Genomic DNA, 22,986 nt, shown 5'->3' with positions numbered 1-22,986 from the left:
ACCTTGGCACCATATATTAACTGCCTTTTCTAGAAGAATCTCATCCAGTTGCTGGTCTTAATCCTAAGTTTTCTTCCTCTAAGTTACAGTTTTTTAGTGTCCATGGTGGCTTTAGGAAGTGAACTCTTTGTGAATGGAGTACACTTGTAAATGCTCAAACTGGAGTTCCTGATGCTGCTCTTTCATTGGGGCAAAAATGACTGACAAGTATGACAAGCAATTTGATACTGATCTGTCAACCTTTGAGGCATCCCCTCTTATTTCAAAGGAGTTAATGAAAGCTGATTTTACATTTCTCCCCTCTGTTTAGCATAGGAGGAGATCTGAATATGGAATATGTGGGGGGGGGGGGTTTGTTTTCAGTTCTACTTCATTCATGGAATGTAAATAATACTTTTATTACTAAACAGTAAAATAATTTATTCCAATACAGTAGTATGGAAAAAATTAAAAATATACATGGGGAGAAATCCACCACCAGGGACATCTTACTAAAGGTTCTGAGAATGTGGGAAATGTTTATAAATAAAAATAAAAATTAAAGTTGCAACTGTATATATATGTGTTAGCTGGGTGGTAATAATTGATAAATTTTGTGAAACCATTTTACATGTTCACAATTCTGCAGAAGTAGAAAACAAAAAAACAAACCACAAGCTGCTAGTAAAATAAATTAATATTTGTAATTGTGTATTTGATCTCTGGATTGCGAAGACCCTCAGATACCCAAATTTTCAGCTTATTTCCCTGGCAAGATTTCAATCTATTTTACACTGACTCTGTGCTGTATAATAAAGGCCAACTTGAATATTGGATGGGGCTCGGAGCAGTCTGATGTAGTGGAAGGTGGTGTTGCCCAGAGCAGGGGGTAGAATGAGATGAGCTTTAAGGTCCCTTCCAACCCAAAGCATTCTGTGATTCTAGGAAATACTGATAATAATGGTGTATCCTTGTATAGCCAGTGTCTAGATTCATGTAGTGGATACATAGTTCTCCATTTTCTACCTGTATATTATCTTTGCTATTCTCTCTGTAAAAGAGAAGCTTGAAAAACATAAACCAGGTAAAACTAATTTTTAGAAGTGTAGTAGTACTCCTGCATATCTGTTGAGAGCCCTGAGACACAAATTCTGAGAGTCATGAACTCAGAGATGCGTCAGTTTGAAACTATGGGCCATGTAATAAAAGCAAAGTGTTTTACCCCATCTAGCCATGCTGTGACACACAAAGGAACCTGAAAGTCCCTCTTTTTTCTTTTCAAGGATGGGGAAAAAGCAATGTAAGTGGGGAATTTCTGGCCTCAGCCTTGAAGAAGTGCAAGAGGACGTTGTATCTGCAAGGTGAAAGGAGAAAGAAAAGTATATCACTGTTGTTCCAAGTGGGTTTATAGAGCTGTGAAAATCTGTTGGAAAAAAATGCATGATGATCTGAAGATTTGAGACTTAATAGTTTGTGTCCTGTCTTGAATTAGGTCCTTGAAAGTGAGACCGTGTGTGGCATTGCTGTTCCAAGGCAATAGTGCAGTGCTGTGTTTAGTACAGCACTAGGCTGCATTTATGTTCAAAATAAGCTCAAGTTTTGGCACTTGAACTGTCTGAATATCAGTGTATAAGAAAGAACTTCTGAAAATTTTCAGCAAGACTAGAAAAGAGAGTTGGATCTATCCACAAACAGCTTGTTTGTCAGGTATTCAGGCAGCTGGAAGTCTTTCTGGAGAATTGGACTGAAGGGAGACTTTCACCTGGGTCTCCTGCTGCCTAGGTGTTGGGGTTTTAGGAGTTCTCCTGTTTTCTTTTTCTCTTAAAGAATTTTCCCCATACATGTTGCCAGGGGACAAATTACTGGGTGCTTAAGAAAAACAAAAGACCTGGCCTCAGGGGGAGGGGTCCATCTGGCTACTGTCTTACACCTGGGCTTGTGGGGTGTTAGCTCCTGGCGTTTGGATGGAGAGGGAGGCTGGAAGGAATTCGCCAGCACTGGTGACTTCTGCTTTCTTTCGGCTGCCTTCCTTCTACCAGAGAGAGCCCAGGATTCCCAAGCCCGCCTTTCCCTGCCCCACTGGGAGCCAGACTGCTGCCACTCTACCCCCACCGTTGCTACTCTGTAGCCCTGCACGTCCTGCCTCCTGAGACCTCCGGGGGTTCCCACTGCAGCTCCAGAGTTTGATACATCTCGTCTGCCACCCAGGATTTGTGCTTGTCCCTGCCGTTCCAGCCTGCTGTTCCCAAGGGTCTGGCCGGGCACCGGGATTGGCTGCCCAGGGGTTTGTGAAGCTCCTTTGTTCCATCCCTCCCCGGGATCCCAGGGCACCGGTGCCGCGTGCTCCCCGAGCTCGCTCTGGAGCGCCCCCTGCAGCCGCGGGGGAACCATCGCACCTGCCCTGCTCACCGGGAGCCGCCAGCGTCCCTGCCGGCTGCGAGCAGAACTGCACCCGAGGGGAAAGGGCCTGACAGCCGAGAAGGCTGGCACTGGGTTTGTGTTTGCTGTTACTGCCATAGTTATTGCTGTTTGTTTGCCTTGTTATACACATATATACATACACATAATAGTAAAGAACTGTTATTCCTATTCCTCATACCTTTGCCTGAAAGCCCCTTAATTTCAAAATTATAATAATTTGGAGGGAAGGGGGTTGCAATTTTTTTTAATTTTTTTTCATTTCAAGGGAGACTCCTGCCTTCCTTGGCAGACACCTGTCTTTCAAACCAAGAGACTAGGGAAGTGTCCAGATCATCAGCCTGTGGAAATGCAGACCAGTGAGCATAATAACCAGTGAGTGATAAAGTATGCAAACTATAGCACAAACAGAAACCTGTGGTTGTGGATTTACTTGCTGGAACTGGTTTGCTTTTTAAGACCAACTTTTGCTTTTAAAAGGTGGTATTTCTGGGTTTCCAACTAGCTCTTTTTTTGGTAACTGTAATCTTACTAGATGCATATTCCCTTCTCTTCTTGTCTGTGTGCCTCCAGAGTGTTGTGCCAGGGGCCAGAGCACTTTTCTGACGGAACAGTCGTGCGTCTGCCTTGATATCATGCTGATATCCTTGAACCCTGCTTTCTGCCAGTCAAAGAGAATGGGATAGTACTTACTCAGTCTTTCAGGATAAGAGCCAAAGCTGAAATATCTACCAAATGAGCCAGCCAACTGAAATGCTTCTCTTCCTTTGTACTGCCCAAGAAGACAAGAGGAAGAAGAAAGTGGAAATGAGAAATAGAAGATTGGCAGTACCCTTCAGTAGCTCGTAAGGACTGTTTTTACCATTAGAACTGCTTGTGGTTGAAGAGCAGAAGCTGTTCTCTTTTAACTGATACTGACTTTGGCAGTGGGAATGGTCAAGGAGAAAGAGAATGAGGACAGAGAATTAGGAGGATTTAAGACTGGAGAAGAGCATGATAATAGCATGTAAAATGGCCATCACATCTTGAGAATCCTGGTACACTTTTCATTATAAGTCTGAATGTGTATTATTTAATCAAACATTCATCAAGGGTTTTGTCAGAACTAATTTACTCATGTCTGTCTCCCACCCAAATGAAAACAACTAAACCAAACAGCTAATTCAAAGCCTTCTGTAACTGAAGTCCTTAAAAACATTCCACATGTAATTTTTTTCATCCAAAAAATGCAACAAATAAATACTTTGCTAGAGTCACTTTATGTCAGCTAATCTCACGTGAAAACAAAAGCTGTTATTACTGCGAGGTCACGGTGAAAGAGAGGTTATGAGTGCAGTAAACAAGACATCAGCATTACATGGTGGCTGCTGGGTGGACAGAAGGCCTATTTATACGGCAAACAGAGGATGGGAGAAAATGAAGGCATTCAAGGATTCCTATGGCAAAATAGATCACCAGAGCACTAAATAGCTAAACTGTCTAACTCCTGAACAATTAGAGTGATTCAGTAAGCTTGGGAGCTTTTGGTTTTGCTTTGTAGGAAGCAGAAGTCAGTAGAGGATGAACAGATTTGACTCAAGAGGAAGAAATTGAGCAAGTTTTTGTCTATGTTCCTGAAAATAGTTTGGGGGGTTTCTTCACTGATGACTAGTACCAAAATGATCTGCTTACAAATGAATTACTGAGAATCAGAAGTATACCAGCATAAGAGGAGAAATAAAAACCATGTGTGCTTGTTATGTCAGGGTTTCTATTTGGGTGCAAAATTTCATTTCGGTGGGTGTGCCCCTTGTACCATTACACAAGGAGCAAGGGATAGCAGGAAGCTGAAGAAGATTTGAATGGATATAGTCTGAAAAAAAAATTCGAAGCCTTTAGGCTCTTAAATCTTGACTTTAGCTTACTCTATATGACAGCTTGTCAGGGTATTGATCCTGGTTTTCAGGAGTCCAGAGTGAAGTCTTGCGCCTTGATTAAATATGTATTTATATGTACCAGGATAATAAAAGCCACAAAACAATAAAGCATTTCTGTACAAAGATATTTTTTCCCCCTTTTTGAATATTAAATTTGGTAAGTCAGATGAGTTTTGTAAGTGCATTTTTGGCTTCTGCTCCTTTCACACCTTGGCTTTTCTTCCAGAGGCACTACTGCAGTGATCTCAATGCTTAAAGATATGGGCTGACAGTCACGTTTTGAAGTTTGCTTCCAGAGCAGTGGCATTTCTGTTAAAATGTAATTGCTCTATTGTCCTATACTCTGTTCCATGAGAAAGATTTTTCCTTCGCAGAAACTGGTGAAGGTTTCAAGTCTTTCTTTCATTTCCATTCTTATTCTTCAGCAGGAACTTGTGAGAATCAAATCCTTTGTACTAGAAATAGGAAAGGGTTGCGTTGCTGTTAGCTGATAGTTGTTGTGGTCTTCGCTTCCAAACAACTTCTAATTTGTTGAATCATTCTACCTTCACTTTTTTGCAGTAATTGTTGCACTTATATCAAAGTGGTTTGGTCAAGCTTCATGTGGTCTTGTGAAACACTGGTCTCAGTTTCTGACTGACCGCTTTGGTCTAAAAAGGATTCTAAGACCTTGTCCATAAAAGAGTGTTTATCAGAATTGCTATTCCAATGTAATTATGTGACAATACAAAACAAATAAGTTAATGCTCTGGGTGTTTGGTCTTACAGTAATGGGGTGGGGTTTTTTTAATATAGCTTCGTTCATTTACTTGGTATAAGCTAAACACAATAAACATAATTTTAAACTCAGCAAAACTGTTTGGGCAGGCATTTGCAGAAATTTTGCTAACACTGTTCCAAGCACACCTTAAGTGATTGGTAGAACTGGGAGCATAGACAAGCTACTTTCATCCTAGTTCCCAGGAACAGAAAGGCAAATTATTCACTGACGTCAGCTGGATTGGGTTTTACATGGTTATTTACTGCAAGTACATGGGCATCCCATTTTCGTTACACTCTTGTCATTTGAATCTAACATTGAAGTACATGGATGGAAAAAAACCATCATAACTAATTGTTTATAGCGCTCTGATTTTTCCGTATGCTAATATTAATTTTCTCTGAATTACTGGATTTGGATTGTAATGTAGCAATGAAAAATACACACTGACAAAGAAGTAAAGATGTGGAGACACACTGCCTCCAACATGTAAGAGTTAGATCTGATATCTGTGCTACCTTGTCTGTTTTCCTATGCTTCCTGTAAATATCTGCTATTTACAGCCTTGAACTGCCATGAAGTTTCTTATTGAATAAATTACACATTTCTTAGGAGAATCACTTGCATCTTTCTTCCCTTCCATTAGCAGGAACCTGTTGGAATTAGACAGAGACTGTGAAAATTACAGAAGTGCTTGTATCACATAATGTAATTGAATAATTTAATGACAACCCATCAAATAGTTTCATTATGGGTCAAATGATAGTGATCATTTGACCACATTTGATCACTTGGCTTTTGGTAAACCACCAAAAGCCAGGGAAGGGAAATGGGTAAGGAGAACTGTCAGCGTTCTTTAAAGTGTTCAGCTAAGTGAACAAGCAAACTGGAAAAGAGAATGTCTAATTTTTTTATTACGTTAGCCTGAATGTAATATGTATGTACATTCATTTGGTTTATGCTTCTCTTTGCATCTCATGCAATGGTGCTTTTATAATTCAGTACAAGTAAACCAAAGGAATTAGCTGTTTGAATAAGTGGGGAAAAGGCATGAGGTAGACATGTCTGTTGGGAGAAAAGGGAAGGCTGGGAACAAGTGATGTGCATGCAAGGTTTTCTTCTGGAAGTCACTACTTTTCTCTCTCCTTTTTAATATTTGGGGGAGGGGGTCAAAATAACTTTTTATTTAAGAGTTTTAGTGGATGGATTGTATACAGCCTTTTTCTTCTGCAAAACATCTGGATTGCAAAAATCCTCACAAAAATCAATCTGACTCAGTCTATTTGTTGGTGGTGTCAAAGCAGCTGAGCAGATGGAGATTATGTAAACCCATGTAAATGACTCCGGGGTACTAAGCAGTAAGTTCCATACTTCCAGGTGGGTTGAGAGATGCTTCCCATGGGTAAGGTTTAATAGATGTAAATCAAAATAGATTAATAGAATGGCAGATCTAATATTACTCACATTTTAAATGGTTTAAGAGTAGAACTGATGTTGCAGTTCTGCTCAATAAATTCAGTACTAAATTATTTTGGGGTTTGTTTTTTGTTGTGTTGGTTTTTTCTTTTCCTTTTTGAAAGAGATGGAGAAAACTCCACCTGTTTATATCCCTTTGAAAGGGCCAAAAAGGAAAAAAAAAAAACCAACTAGTATGGGTATTTTTATTTTCCCTAGGCAAAATTTCACTATTCCAAAGAGAATAGTAAGAATCATGGCAAACCCTCTCTCTCTTCCCTGGGTTAGGGAGTCTCGTGACTCTGTAGCTGCTGAAGGCAGCAGTAACCTGTGATGCCACATGCTCTCTGTTTCATCCAGAGCCTCATGGATCTCATCCCTGGTCGTGGCAGTACTACTGCCACATAAATTGTAACCCAGAACCTTCTGCCACAGTCTGTCATTGATTATTTTGTTTCCTGCGTAAAATTTCTGGTCAGATTATTCATTGGCTTTAGAATTTCCCATTCTAAAGTCAGTATGGATATGTAGCATTTTGCTTCAAATGTGGTCTTAAGGCAACTTTTGTACCTCTTGGTAGCCTTAGAAATCTGCAATCGGAGTCAGCAGTCTGGTTATTCAGTGCAGTCCCTGTACAACTTCAATTTGTGACTGTTTTTCCTTTTAGTAAAATACCAGCTCAGGAGCTGAGAGTGTTCCTTTTTCTGAGACTCCAGCTACTGTTCTACTCCTGCAAGGCTGTTTCTCTACCACGCAGGAGAGTACTAATTCTTTCCAAGGTGTTTTAATAGTGTAAAGAATGACTAAACAGAACATCCTGGGAATTTTGTGTTTAATTCGTTCCTTTCCCTGTGTCTATCTGCTTTTCTTTTTCTGAAAGACTTACAGATTGCCTTCCTTACAGGTCAGAGAAGGGTTCAATGTGAAAACTACTGTGTGTGCTTTCAGCACTGCACTCACCGTAAGAATTCGCAGTTGGAATTCAGTTTGCTGCTTGTGGCTGACATGCCAAAAGGACACGGTTCAAGTGCTTTCACATCCTTACTGTTGAGATTCTGGTAAGTTATGAAACTTTGGGAGTTTTTTATTGTTTTAGAACAAGCAGGTGTGACTCAGCAATGCTTCAGGATCCAAAGTGCTGAATACAAAGATACCTATTTTTATATACTCACCTGTTTTTTGGTACTCAACCATTACATCTGAACAGACACGGGCAGATCCTCTCCAGGGAGATGGGTAGAAGGCTCTTCTTTCCTGCTCCACTGACAGGAGTATCCATCAGGCTTTTCTTGACGGTGATAGATGTCCTAATTTCTTGTCAACCACCCTTTCATATAACTTTTTTAATGCAGACAGGAGGACTTAGGTTTAGATTATTAGGTAACCTTGGGTTGTCTTAATTTTTGGAGGTGGCGCAGGTGACTTCACCAAAGTTCTGTTTTGCTTCAATAACCTGCCTTACCTTTGCTCCATCATCATGGTTGTGAAGAGAGATGGCATTTACCGTGTGCAAGGCACTTGTACATCCCCTGTAAGCCCTTCACCTTCTGAACATGAAAAACAAGCTCTGTTTTCACCTGAGAAAACTCGGGTGTTTTGTGCATCTCAGAACATTTACCTCAGGCAAGAACAGAGTGGCAGCCATGCCCAAGAAGTCATTTTCTCTTGAAATTAGGTGTACATGCACATATTGTCTCCTGAATTGCTTTGAGATTCCCTAAAAAATACTTTGCTTTTCCTTTTCCACTTCTTCTCTGAGATTTCACAGAGCCTGTAACCTCCATCAGGCCTTGGCAGAGAAGACTGTGTATGATTTTCTGAGGTATCTGTTTGCATTCTGCTGGGTGGCTGACACTGAACTCCCTCACTGCTGGTTCTCCAACGTCAGCCTCCTCTCCTCTGCTGAGGAGTCAGGCATCAACATCCAAATGCATCTGGAAAACAATGCTTTTATTTATCCTAGTAAACTAAGTGGGGCCAAGATGTGGGTGACTCAGACACTGGATCTCCATCCCTTGTCTTTAAATTTTAAGTGTGTGCTCTAGCACAATTCGAGTCCATGCAATCTCTCTCCTAAACCATGCTTGAGAATATTTATCTCACCGAAGTTCAAGCTTGTGGGCTTTGAGACCATCTGTCCTGTGTGTAGGAACTTACTGGAGCTCTTCTCCTCACTGTTTTGCTGAGTTCAGATATGAAGGGCACCTTTGCTTTCCTCACCCAGCTGCCCCTGTTGGCACAGACCTGAGTCTACTTTTCAGTGAATTCTGAAGCCAGTGGAAGGTGATGTCGGGAAGGGCTGTTCCTCCCACCACTTGTAACTCATGCCAGTCTAAGAGCTGTCTAGCTGCTAATTGCAAAACTTAAATGTCAGAAAAAAAATCAATACTGTTTCAATATTTGCATATAGTCCTACTTGTCTTTTTAGTAACAAAAGAAAGGGTTTAGAAGTTTAGAAAACGCTGCATCTTTGCTACATGCCTGGCAGGTGTCCTGGTAGGGATGGTCCCATCAGCAAGCAGCAGTACCACCTCTCCCTAATGAGGACTCCACAGCAAATGTGTTACAGGGATCTGGCTGTTCCCTGACACTTTTAAAGTACTATGAAATGTATAGGGGAGAAAATGAGTGTTGCTCATTTTCGTCCTGCAGAACTGTTGCTTTACTAAATGTGGTCGGGTTTTTTGTTGTCTCTGTCATTGTCTGGCTAAGGACCAGGATTAGTCACAGAACCTAACTTTGCTTTTGTACTACGTTCATACAGGCTTCTTTTGGGCATGATTTTTGTCTGTAGGCATGCTTTTCATCTTGGGCCTTTGAGGAAGTTTGCAGGAGTGTTAATTAAATCTGTACTTCCAGGCCACCTATGTGCTGGTGGTGTTTGTCTCTTAAAATTAGAAATTTGTTCTTTGTAGAAGGCTTGTAAGTTTTCCTGTATGTTTTCCTTTGGTTTGCATTTAGTTTAGGTCACCTTATGGCAGTAAATCCTATTCTGTAGTTGTTGAAACCTTGGAAGAAATGGGTGGTTTTGGCAAGGCAGTACAGTTTTGCAGCAATAAAGCTTCAGTGTGTGTTTTCCAGGGCTACAACTGGACTTAAAAGGTAGTAATACAAATAGCAGCATAACAAATAATGACAGGTGCTTTACAGATGTCTCTATCATCCCCTTCCTCTTTCTTATATGCTACCCTGGAAATAATAAAAACAGTCCTGGAAAGAGTTGTCTGTAGGTTGGATTCAGGAAATCCCCTCCGTCTTTGGGTGACTATATGATGTGTATCCCCTATTGATGCTCTATACCCACAAATTATTTCCGTGCCATTCTGTGCCTTTAAAACTGAGCCCAAGAGGGGGGAGAGGAAAAAAACTGAGCAAGCTTTTCAAAACAGTTGTTCAAGGACACAGATACACACTCCTCTGTGTCCTGCTGCAGCAGCAAGAGCAGAAGAAGCACCCTTCTTGCTTTTCAGCCAGCTTTTGGCTCCTTTTCTCTGGAGGGAGACGGAGAGTTGAACTTTGTTTTCCTGGGACTTCGGTTTCTCCCTTTTTCTCTTCTGGACTGGTTCAACATCAGAACACACCAGGAGAATTTTGCACCGAGGCCCTGGAGGTGGGCCCACATCGACCCAGCTCCGAGGAGGAGAGAGACCACACCTACAGAAGGACTCTGAAATCTTCCCAGGTTTCTCTCCACAGCAAGAGATTTTATTATTCAGCGTTACTATTCTTTTCATGTGTGTTTGTTAAAGAAATAGTTTTTTTATCTGTTTCACTTTTCTCCAAAGAAAGTTTTTTTTCCTGGACCTGGTGGGGGAGAGGTGGTTGTAACCTGCCTTCTCTCAGAGGATATTTTCCTCCAAATTTGTCAAAACCGACACACATTAAACATGTTGAAATTGTGTTAAATCTGATAAAGGATGCCAGAGGTTCAATAAAGTTCCACAGTGTAAGTGCAAATCAGACAAATCTCTTACAACGGCACACATCCCCCAGACAGATGTGTGAAATTCAGCGGCCTACAATGGTTTCAGACTCCTAATTCCAAATAGGATATATGCTGAATAAACCATTACTTGAACCAAATATGTAATATTTATCATACAATGAACCAAAACAGTATTCCAGCTAGTGTCTTTAAAGCTCTCTGGAAACTTGAGTAAGCTTAAAATTCAGGTGATCATGGCCCAGTTCTTAGTTGAGAAGAATGCCAGAACCTACGACCACTTGCTATTAATCAGGTAATTTAAGAAACAAACCCATACTGAAATTTTGAAAGCAAAGGCATTCATTTTTTAGGATTTGCATATATAGCATCTTTCTATTGTGAACCCCCTAGCACAGGATAGGCATATTGTGATTGGGCCAGTAATGAGTGGAGGAGTTCTACATCAGCATCTCTCAGCATGGTTTTCAGTATGTTGATGGGCATTTTCCCATATCTTTAAACATATCAGTGGTGCTGCATCACATAGGCACAGTGATGGGGCACCTTGCTGTGTGTGGAACTCCTTGATATTTCTGTAGTTTGAGACCATGTGGATAAAGCTCACAAAGCAAGGCTACTGCTACTGCAGTGATCAGCACCTCATATCTGGCTTTCTGCTCTTCCTGGCAGTCAGACATGAATGGTTTCTGTGACATGAATTGTCCAATGCCAAAGCAAGTGTTACATGTCACTTTAGAAGTGAGCAGCATGAACTGTGAGTCTGGAGATCCCATACCAACACCACTTCTTACAGCACAAGTAGTGCTAAGAAAGAACGTAGATCCTCGTGCAGCTGGCATGGCTGTGTGAGTGTGTCTCACATGCACTGACTTCTGAAAATGAGCATTTGTTACTTTGGACCCCATCTAAAAGGTTTCCTTTGATCTTAGCTGGGCATTTGTTGGTGGTTTTCAATAGTCAGTGCAGATGTTTGGGTGAAATCTGTAATGAGGCGTCTTTGGTAAATAGTTCTTCAGATAAGGTAAAACTGCCTGTTCTTATTTTCCAAACCAATCAAACCAGGCACAGACTCCATGAAATCTTCTTGAGCTCTGCATTATATCCATGAGAATGTATAGAAGCTGAATGCCTCTGTGATTGCTTTCACACAGAGGCTGTATGGACCATTATTTCTGTATATAGGTACAAGATTAGTAAAGGTTTAAACTCCTGACTAACACAGTAATGCCTGCAGTGCCAATTCAGAGAGAGTGCTGCAGAAGTGGAGAAACAGTGATACCCTGGGGTTGTAGAAAGATGAGCTCACTCAGGGATGTGTTGAATGCTAATATTATGTGAATGCTGATGACCACACCTTCCCAGGGGCAGAATCACTCACTCAGCTAAAGGGAAAAGTTTCTGAATACAGCCTCTAAAGCTGCAAGAATAATTTGTCCAGGGACAAGTTCATTCTTGTTTGGCAGATTTTTTCAGCGCTCAGGTTGAAGAGCAAGGGAACCTAGGAGAATCAGCATTTAGAAAAACAAAAGAATAAAAGTACATACAAATTATAAATCTTAATGGTCTTCTAGAGATGCAAGTAGCAATGGGTTTGTTAGAGCTGAAAGTAGGAATGCCAATAAGAAGATACCTTACAAATGCACACAGAACAGGAACATTGGTAGGAAAAAAAGAGACATAGTTTTGTTTTCCATTTTACATGGATATTATAATAAAAGACAAGCAGGAAATTCAAGGTAGTAGTTTTAAGAATTAAGACTTTGATTAAAGATGGTCTTTACCCTATGGTGAATTTGTTCAGTGGCTTGAACCCAACACTAAATGTACTTCAGGCTAGAAGTGTGAACAGGAAGGACTGACATCTGGGTTGTGGGAGGGAAAGGAAAGAAACCCTTTTGCTGCCATGTGCAAAGGGATTGTGGTGCAGGAGCTGAGACACAGTACCATGATTTCCTAAAGAGCACCTTGACCAAATGCCAGTCTGCATTTTAGCTGGTAAAGCATAAATTTAAACCTGGAAATACATGGAAAAGCCTAGAAAAGAAACCAGATTACTGAGATCCATTATATTCAGGGAGAAGGAAGAAGGTATCAAATACGGGACCGAAATGGCAGTTTGGTGGCACCACTATAAGAGAGGAACACTGATGCTGCTGAACTCAGCACAGAGTTTTCTTTGCCGTGGAGAGTTACATGAACATTCAGGTGATGTGCTGTATCCATACTAGGGAACTGAAGGAAGACTGCAGGGAAAGCATGCAAAGGTACAGCTGTGAACCAGTAATACAAAGATTAACTGAAATTGGGCAGTAGATGTGGATGCCAAGGTGTAAAAGAAGGCAGACTGAAGCTAAGGATGTTGTTCAATGACACCATTACCAGAAGAGAGACTTTGATGCAGAAATACAGGCAGAACAATCTTTTTTGACATTCAAATAAAAAATCTCACAGATACTAAATTAGAAATTTTTAAATTTTAGGAACAAGTTTTTTATTGGCTTTACTCTATTTGAAATTAGCCTGCAATTGCAGTTACAGAAACCAGTGTAAAATATTTTTCATGTAAGTACTAGTTCATCAAATTTCCCTCACCTTTCAGGTGAAGTGAAGAGACTCTCTTTGCCTCTTTGACTCCAATTAGTTTAGTTTTTAAATTCATTTCAGTAAACAGTAAGGTTTTCCCCCAAATTAATACATTGCTTCTTTTTACCTGTCCTTTAATATTTATTTAAAGACCTATAGGCAGTACTTTTCATGCATTAAAATATAATTTATTGACTAGCGTGAAGAAAAAGTACAACTTGTCCCATGAAATGTGTTATTTGCCAGTTGCTGTCTCATTAAATACTCTGGCTTCTTTCATGGTAGCTCTTTGCTGCTGAACTTTTGAAAGATAACATGAAACATAACAGGAAGCAAGAGTTTGCCATTTTTTCTTTTTTTCTCCCCTCAGAAGTGGAGTCTGTACTTCTCTTGCTCTAGTAAAACAGTGTTTGTATGGGGTTATTTATAATTTAACCAACACAAAAGTCTATCCAGCTCCTCATCCACGTGGCCTACATGACTGAAATAATTACTCAGTTAAATACCATATTTAAAGATACGAGAAAAATGAGTTGTGATTTCACAATACTTCATCAAGAGGGCTATGTTTTTAAAAACAAAACGTCTTTCATTTATTCCATGGTTATTTTACTCTGTTCAGTGCAGGAAATGAAAAGGTAATCTTACAGTTTATGTTTGTCAAAGAGTTCTGGGGCTCATCCTATGCATTCTGCAATCCCCAAATTGTTTCCTATTTCCTTTTCTGCAGTAAGTCTTTGAGTGAATATTCTTTGTGGAATTGATTTAAGTTATTCACAGAGATGTGAGGAAAACATCATACTAAAGGTGTGATAGTAAAGAGTGAAAGAAAAACTTGTTCAGCTCTAATCTCACATTTGTGTAGGTATATATGATTCTGTAATACTAAGAGAAAATTAGAATGCATTTCTGAGACAGAAAATTGCTTCCAATTTGGGATAGCATTCAAAATACATACTGGTGGAGTTCCTTATATGTATTGTGCCTGACAACAGCTGGCAAGCGAACATCTATGTGTAGGTACCTGTTTGTGCAGCATATATGGGGTGTGGGAAACGGGCAAGGAAATTGTAAGTTAAGCTGAGAGCTATGAGATTTTGAACTTTCCTGTGCTTTCAAAGACTGTAATTGTAAATGTGTATATTAGAGAATTCTTCAGTTTGATTCAGGCTGATGATACATGTTGCTACCTGATACACGTTCACACTAAGAGCAGGCTTAAATTTGGATCAGTGAGAAAGCAGTTGACCTCTCTATACTTACACGCTTTTTCTCCCAAACTGAACATTTTACAGTTCCAGTTTTCAAAAATACCCAATCAATTCTTTGTGGTAGCCATTGCCAGGTGAGAGGCACTAAGTGAAGCCAGTATTTGAGCTGTCTCAGAAGGGGAGAGGGTTTTTTCATAACTGGTTTATACCCATTGGAACCTCATAGCTAGAAGTTCTCAGGCAGTTTTGGATGAAATTACAGTATTACATGTTGGCTCCCCATGAGCAAAAATGACTGTCACTAGACCTGCACTCAACATTTGCTGTAATAACTGTTTTTAAGTATATGTCAGCAGTTACCAGGATTTTCAAATCAATTTACCTTGTGTTTGTAAACTGTTTAATCCTGTATGTCATTTTAATCTGTCCACATCTTTTGTACTAAAGCATCTATTAGCACTTGAGGGGAAAGTATGACAGTCATTGTTATGTTAGAAATAACCATCTGAGTTAACTTCAGCAGTTGTGGTTGGAAGAGTAGAGACAAGCTGTGAGGTGTTGGATTTTTAAGCAGCACTGGTAATTAATAAAGAAACAAAGCAAATTCCTGCTTGTGAAAAACATTTGTGATTGTGAGAACAGTGTCCACACTGAGTTGAAGTGAACATGGCCTGGATGGTTCTCTTTTTAGTGGGGATGACTAAGGAGGACAGACCTTCTAACGGAGAGTCACTGGGAAGCTTACTTTAAGTGCTAAGCATCTTATGTTTAGAAGTGGTGTCTTAGGGCTATACAGAGATTATGATTTGTCCACCTCATAAACCTCTTCTGTGAGGCTAAAGCCATGTCTCAATACAAAATCACTGCCAAGCTGAAACCATAATCCTTTCAGTTGCTTCATACTGTTCTCTGGAAAGATATGGCCTTGCCAGGACAAGCGGGGGCTGCTGCAATGTCCTAGGAGTAAAGCAGTGTCTTGGCTTTTCCTGTGTGTGAAAGAGGTTTTGTATAGCAATGGGTGAAACCTGAAAACTCATTTCAGTGTGTTTTCCACTCAGTGGCCCTGCTGTGAGTGTGGTCAGAAGCATTTACAGTCCCTGAAATGGAGCTGATGGCACCTCACAGCAATGGGGCATCACTTCAGTTGTCGGTAGAGCAGCTCTGTTTTAGTGAAGAATTCTGCTGAGTGCCAGTAAGTAGGAACAAAGATCTGCACATCAGCAGGAGAAATTGTGATCCTGAGAGAGGGACAACGCATTTCTTAACTTTGCACTGTGTAACTGTAGTTACTGAGTGGGTATGGGTTTGATGCCACCTGTAGCATTGCTTCCAGTCTTCCTGCTGGTTCTCCTGCACAGTGCTCTGCTGCATGGCTGCTCTTCTACTGCTGCTGGAGTGAAGTTTGGACTGTGCCTTTCACCTGCCTGTTTTGCCCATGAGCATCTTCTGACCTGATTACTTTTGGCTTTAGAAAGGAGTAAAAATGCCAGTTACTCATGACCAGTTCTGCAAATAGGAGGCATGCCTAAAATTAGAGGAGTTTAAGAGATGTTTGACTTCAGAACTGTTGTCTGCCATAAGCCCTTGGCTGTAGCACTAACCTTTGGACATGGAGAGCGCTATGTGATGCACACCAAACTGGGGGGGGGGGGGGATAGGGTCTTTGTAAGCTGGTCTCTTGCTCTCTGGTTTCAATTTTCTCCCTTATTCTCAGCAGAGGTTGGGAGATGTTACTGCAGTTTTCTGTGAAATTTTGATCAGAGGGGCTACCCATGGAGACATTTGAGCAATTTAGGATCTCAGAAACTTTCTCCACATTGGAGTGGCACATGAGTGTGTGTGCGTGTAGGAAACTAGCAAAAATCCTAGTGTTGAAGTTCTCTTATTTTATGAAAATAGAAGGGCTTCTATTAAATTTGGTTTGTTCTTGGTTCATTTGAACTATTCTTTAAAAAACAACTTAAATCCCACCATTCTTTATTAATCAGATGTTTTTATTTCCTGTTTTCCTTTCCCATTTGGAGGTTTCTCAAACAGTAAACACGTTTTCAGAACTTACAAACTGAAACGTTGGATGTTATTTATGAAATAATTTTTTTTCCTGAAGTCTGTTAACAATCAAGCTTTGGAAAGGCATTCTTGTCAAATAGCAGTGTTAAAAAATTTGCTGAAATTGAAAGACAGAGAATATTGTCTTATGTAGTTTGTTTCCATATCTGCCTATAGCAAATTTTTGTGACGGGAATGTAAACAAACCTAAAGTACAACAGAGGAGGACTTCTGATAATACAATATGTTTAAATAGTACACATTTTTCTAAGTATAACTTTGTCTGAAGTTGACGTCTCACTGATGTAAGTGGAATTTAGTAAAACTTTTGTTTAAAAAGAAACTTCTGGAAAAGCATAGTGTATGCAACAGCATATACTGCTATATCTCATTTAGATAATGTAGTAACTCTTTCAGCCATGTCATAAAACTCCTTTATGTTATGTATCAACCATGCACTATTTTGTTCTTTCAAGTGGAAAGGCAATCCAAAATTTGAAAATCAAACCATAGCCATTGATCAGGATGCAGCTAGTGTCCCCAGTGTATTTTAAAATAAGGTTATACATGGGAAAAAAGGAAGATAAGGTAGAAAGGTAGACTTAGGTTCATGTCAGTCTTTTATAGGTTTGCAGCATCTAAATTAATTAACCTTTACCTGTTTATAAATAATTGCATTACTCTGACTGTGATTTAAAATGAGACTTCAAGACAATTCACTCTCAGATACGTTTTCCTTCAAGTCAGGAGAGCAGATACCACGGTGTATGTCCCAAAAAGTTATCCTTCTAGTTTCCCCAGTACTTTAGGGTGATACAGGTAGGAGAATGAATTGTTTTAATTATTTGTTTATCAATGCAACAGTGATTTTATAAATTTCAACTGGAAAAAAGGCAACTCAGATCCTAATGATAGTGTCAGACATTTGGAGAAGCTTTGTGTGTTTAGTAAGGTCAGCTTTATCTGGCTTTATACTGCATTTCCCATGGTATGGTCAGTTTGTCCTTTCTGGCAGCAGGTCTTATCCTGGTCAGATGTGCTGCAGGAGCCTGTGAAATTTTATGCTTCTGCTGAAAATTTCCATTATGTTGTGCTGCCTCTAGATACTTCACTGTACTGAGCAAGGGTTTCAGTTACCATCTTCTTGCCATGACATCCAGATGCTGAGAATTTATTTCTGTTCACGTGGAAGAAGCAGTCTTGGAAAACACTTATCAGATGGTCTCTGTTACAAATTTATACAGTACCTACCAGCAGAAATAAGAATGCAGTCTCAAGAGTATGCAGGTATTAGCCTTGCTAAAAGAAGGTTGAGTGTGTTATTTTTCATCTCAGGCAATATCCCTCTGTGGAAAAGGGCTGTAGAAATTAATTTGGATTAAATAAATGCATGATTCTATATAGAAATCACTCTAAAAGCAAATACATTTTGTTGCCATGATGTTTTAGTTTTGAGAGATATCATTATTCATTTGTAATTCTGTAGCAGGACCACCACATTCACGTTGGTGGTTAACATCATGTATAATGGAATCTTTTCCTCAGAGTCGCAGTGTATATTGTAGTCCTTACATATACATGTTAGACTCAGTTAATATTTAGGGTTTTAGAAGCAATAGGAAATGGTTTCTTTGTCTTTTTTTTTTCCCCCCGAATTATTCATAGTGCAGTAGTATCTTTAAAATACCTCAGCTAAGCAGAATTGACCAGCAGTCTGAAAGGCTCATGAGTGAATACTGAATTTTGACAAGTGAGGGTGAAAAGCAACTGGCTGGTTTATGTTTATTTACACATCTGTCCATATATGCACACACTCTCCTTTGTGGCTGGGGCTGAATGTTGTGCAACTGCAGAGCAGCAGAGCTTTGCACAGTGTAGGCTCTGTGTGAGAGTTGAGAGTATTTTTTGATGCAGCCTCTGTGCTGGTTCAGTGATAAAGCCTGGGCTGGTACCTTCTACATACACCCAACTTGTGGATATGGGCCACTGAATAAATAATAAAGACAACATTTGGAGGGAGGAAATGATGACTGGAAACAATCAGCATGGATTTACCAAGGTTATACTCACTGCCTTGTAGGATAAAACAGCTGGATGAGGCTGTGGGTGAGGGAGAGCAGTAGATGTCATTTATCTTAACTTCAACAAGACTTTTTGGACAAGGTCTACAAATATTCTTGTGTCCAATTTAGAATTTGGATGGGTGGACAAATAAATGCATAACTAGTGGTTGGCTGGTCTGGCTTAGAGGATAGCGATTTATGGATCATACTCTAGCTGAAGTCTGTGGCAGAGAGAACACCACAGGATTTTTTGGGGGGACTTGTCCTGTGTGACACTTTCAGCAAAGACCTGGAGGAGGTGATAGAGGCATGTTCATGAAGTTTGCAGATGACACTAAATTGGAGAGCAACTGATAGACCTGAGGACAGGGCTGCTGCTCAGACGGACCTAGACTGGATGGAGGGATGGGCCAGCAGGAACCCTACAAAATTCTGCAGGAATAAATACAATGCCGTGTGCGTGGGAGAGAAGAATCCTCCTGCAGTGGTGGAGGCTGGGGAGCAGCTGTGCAGAGACAGCACCAGGGTTGTTGGCAGAGAGCTGAGCAGGAGCCAGCCCGGTGCCATGGCAGTGACGATGGCCAGCGGCATCCTGGGCTGCTGTGACATGGGCTGCACTAACAGGAGCACAGTCAGGAGGCTGAGGGAAGAGCCTACATATGGTTCGTCAAACCTCATCTAGAAAGCTCCAGGCAGGGTAGGGCCCTTCAGTATGAGAAAGGCATTGATAAACTGTAGAGTGTCCAGCGAAGGGCCACCATGATGGTGAGGGTGCTACAGCTTTCTTTGGAGGGGAGGCTGAGGAAGCTGGTTCTGTTAACCCCAGATGAGAAAACTTTGGAGGAAAGGGGGATTTGATAACGGCCTTCCAGTTTCCAAAGGAGGTTATTGAGATGATGGAGTCCCAGCAGTAAAAAATGAGAGGCTACAGAGACAATGAACATGAATTGAAGCAAGAGGTTTAGACTGGATGTAGGGAAGAAATCTTTCACCATTAGTTCAGTCAAGCAAGCAGTGGAACAGGGTGCCCAGAGTGGTTGTGGAATCCCCACATTTAAAGGATTTCAAGACCCACCCAGATGAAGCCCTGGGCAACCTCGTCTAAACTAATAGCTGTCCCTGCATTAAGCAGGAGGAGGGAGCTGAGACCTCCTGAGGTCCCTTCCAAACTCAGTTATACTTGATTCTGTAATAACTGGTTGAAATGTGCACAGCTGTATACAGCTGGAAAGGAATTCTACTTTATCATTCTTTCTCTGTGCTGGGGAGATGTTGCCTGAAACCTCCTGAGTTGTTGTCTAACACATGAGCTTACCAAGAATGCTGTAACAAAGAGGGTCGTATTGCCATATGTAACCCATTACCAGAAGGTTTAAACCTGAAGCCTGTTTCTACACTACATGGCAGATTCAACACAAATCCATGCCTTGGGCAAAGCTTCAGCAACTTTCCCACAGGGGAGAAAAATGGATCCCATCTTATGATGAGGCCAAAGAGCATCCTTCCCTTCCTGTCTTCTTCCTCCCCTGAACTGCTCTCCTGATTTGCTGTCTTGGTGTGAAAGACAGGTGTCTGCTAAGGGAGGCAGGAACCTCCCTTGGAATGGCAGATGCAACCCCCCTTCCCTCCGAGTTATTATAATTTTGAAGTCAAGGGGCTTTTAGGCAAAGATATGGGAAATAGGAATAACAGTTCTTTACTATTATATATCTGTATGTGTATAACCAGTCAAACAAGCAGCAATAACTATGGCAGTAACAGCAAACAATCACAAACCCAGTCCCAGCCTTCTCGGCTGTCGGGCCCTTTCCCCTCGGGTGCAGTTCCGCTCGCAGCCGGCAGGGGCGCTGGCGGCTCCCGGTGAGCAGGGCAGGTGCGATGGTTCCCCCGCGGCTGCAGGGGGCGCTCCGGAGCGAGCTCGGGGAGCACGCGGCACCGGTGCCCTGGGATCCCGGGGAAGGATGGAACAAAGGAGCTTCACAAACCCCTGGGCAGCTGATCCCGGTGTCCAGCCGGACTCTCAGGAACAGCAGGCTGGAACAGCAGGCTGGAATGGCAGGGACAAGCACAAATCCTGGGTGGCAGACGAGACGTATTTAAACTGCAGAGCTGCGGTGGGAACCCCCTGGAGGTCTGGGCAGGCAGGGCGAGCAGGGCTACAATGCAGCGAAGGCTCGAAGCAACAGCGGGGGCAGGGCAGCCACAGCCCGGCTCCCAGTGGGGCAGGGAAGGTGGGCTTGGGATCCCGGGGTTTCTGTGGCAGAAGGAAAAGCAGCTGAAGAAGCAGCCTCCCTCTCCATCCAAACGCCGGGAACTGAGTGCCCACACACCCAGGTGAAACAAAAGAGTAGCCAGATTCACCCCCGCTTCTGTGGCTAGGTCTTTTGTTTTTCTTAAGTACCCAGCCATTTGTCCCCCTAGCAACACGTGTGGGGAAAATTCTTTTAACAGAAAAAAAACCAGGAGAACTCCTAAAACCCCAACATTTGCATATTTTAACTTGTGCTTCTTTTTCAAAATCTGTATATTTTAGTAATTTTAAGTATTTCTAAATTTAGACATTCATATATTTATATTTACTTTTTTTTAATGGAACAATGTAGCAAAACGTGCCCTTTTGCCAATGCAGAATGGAAAATGCCAGCATGTTTTGCATGTGAGCTTGCTGTGATGATTCTAAAATTTAGTAATGTGTACAGAATTTTGGTTTAGTTCAGATGTGCTTTCCTTCATTTTAGGTGTATTTTTTTCTGTGTCTTTGAAAGGAAAGGAGAACACCTCTTCTGGAATTCAGCTCCCATCTCTTTATCTGTTCAAGTGCAGTGTTAAGTGGCTTTCTGTAACTAAAAGTCAACAGTGATTTAACTCGCAACTTATCCTTTTACAAGAAAAATAGCCCCTCATATATTTCTGGTTTGATATGCCACTTTAGAAGGCCTCTTTGCCTGATCCAGTGCTCACTGAAACCTGGAATTTGTTGGGGTTTTTTCCATTGCCTTCAGTGAACACAATCTCAGCAATCTAGAATTAGGCACCTTCAATTTTCCTTCTCTGGGAAACAACACAAAATACTTTTTGGACATAAATCAGGATATCCATGATTTTTTCTGTCCAAGAAAACAAAAGCAGCAGAAAGCAACCTGCTCAGGTTACCTGGGCCAGTACTTGTACTAGAGGATAGGAGTGAACAATGTCGAGGTGACTCATCACAGACTCATCACAAGCTCTACAAGTTGTCAAGAAAGCATCTAATTGACTCTTTGGCAACACCAACAGACTGCTAAGCCCATTTCACGTTTTTCCACGTGTCTATAATTAAGAAAAAGCAGTGATCCCACCACAGTGTCCATGTCATGTTTCCATCTCTGTGATCAGCCATTTAGAGGAGAATGGGAAGTGTAAAGAAGCCTGGCAGCCCAGATTTCTATCTGAGAAGTGGTGGAAGAGAGAGCTGCCATGGGACTGCATTCAGCACCTGAAATGGAGACATTTGCTTTAACTGTGCCATCATCCCTGTGCAAAAGATAGAGAATCACAGTATTCCCCTCCTGTATTCATGTAAGGCATTCTCCAGCAGAATGCTGAATATGCCCTTGATACATCTGACTGCCCAGGTGACTCATTTCTGAGCACTACCAATTTGAGCAGCAGATTGAATCAAGGCATCTCTGAAATGGGTGGGTCACCCTTGTGCAAAACTCAAATCCTTGACCAACATGACCAACTGCACTGGAGAGATTAAAGGGAATGCTGTAATTTTTAGATTTTATTTCCACCATTCTATATGAAAAATGTTTCCATGAAATCAGGGCAAAAGAATATAATACCTACAATTATTAATTTTAAAAATAGTAATTTAGTAGTTCACCCTCTGAGTTTTTCATTATTAAAAGCGCACAGAGCTCTAATTTGCAAGATCCACAAAGCAGTTTTATCTTCTGCTGGCAGGTCTGGCTATGTAAAACTGATCCAAGAATCCCCTTCAGTGTATCCTTACACAGCAATGCCCTGTACTAATTATGAGATTACAAGTGACGTGTACGGTGATGTCATAGGCAAAGGCTGGCTCAGGGGTATCTCAGAAACCCGAAAGGCTCCTGCTGAAGTCAGCAGGAACCCTGGACCTTTGGCCTTTTTTACTTGGATGAAAATGCTTTCTTTGTAGTTTTATGAACTTAGGAATTCATGCTCTTAATCCTGTTTGCTTACAGTTTAGGAGTAGGATGTGTTGCAGTTGCAAAACTCAGCAGGTGAGGTCATGAAGCTGAATCTGTAGAGATGTAGAGTTGCAGTTTGATTTAGTTTCTTGCAAGAAAAATGTGCTTGCAAGGAGTCTTGGGCTAAGGTTCAGAAAGAAATTGTAACACATACCTTTTGCAAAAAGCTGTTCTGCAGAAGGAGAGGATAAGTATGCTCCCTCCTTTTTAATGCTTCCCTTGGGAAGCAAAATGCAGAGAGAATCCTATGTAAACCTTTCCATTAGACCTACTGATTTTAAAGCACAGCTTTAGCTCAAAATTTCAGTTTGAATCAGATTTCTCTAAAACTTGGAATTTTTTAAGCATTTGTGATAATTTATTCTGCTGCAACTTGCATCTGCTTTCAG

At 41.1% G+C, this 22,986-nt stretch overlaps 1 long non-coding RNA gene across 1 annotated transcript in view; it reads left to right on the top strand.

Annotated features, from left to right (window-relative positions):
• Positions 1 to 7,438: 7,438 nt before the first annotated feature.
• Positions 7,439 to 22,986, top strand: part of LOC104696096 — a 42,076-nt gene continuing 26,528 nt past the window's right edge. The window contains exon 1 of the long non-coding RNA XR_752958.4: positions 7,439 to 7,586. This is a non-coding gene — a long non-coding RNA (uncharacterized LOC104696096). The remainder of the gene's footprint in view (positions 7,587 to 22,986) is intronic.

This window comes from Corvus cornix, chromosome 1A (genome assembly GCF_000738735.6).
Source record: "Corvus cornix cornix isolate S_Up_H32 chromosome 1A, ASM73873v5, whole genome shotgun sequence".
Taxonomy (NCBI): domain Eukaryota; kingdom Metazoa; phylum Chordata; class Aves; order Passeriformes; family Corvidae; genus Corvus; species Corvus cornix.
Note: the sequence above shows the minus strand (reverse complement) of the source record. Positions and strands in the feature narration are given on the sequence as shown.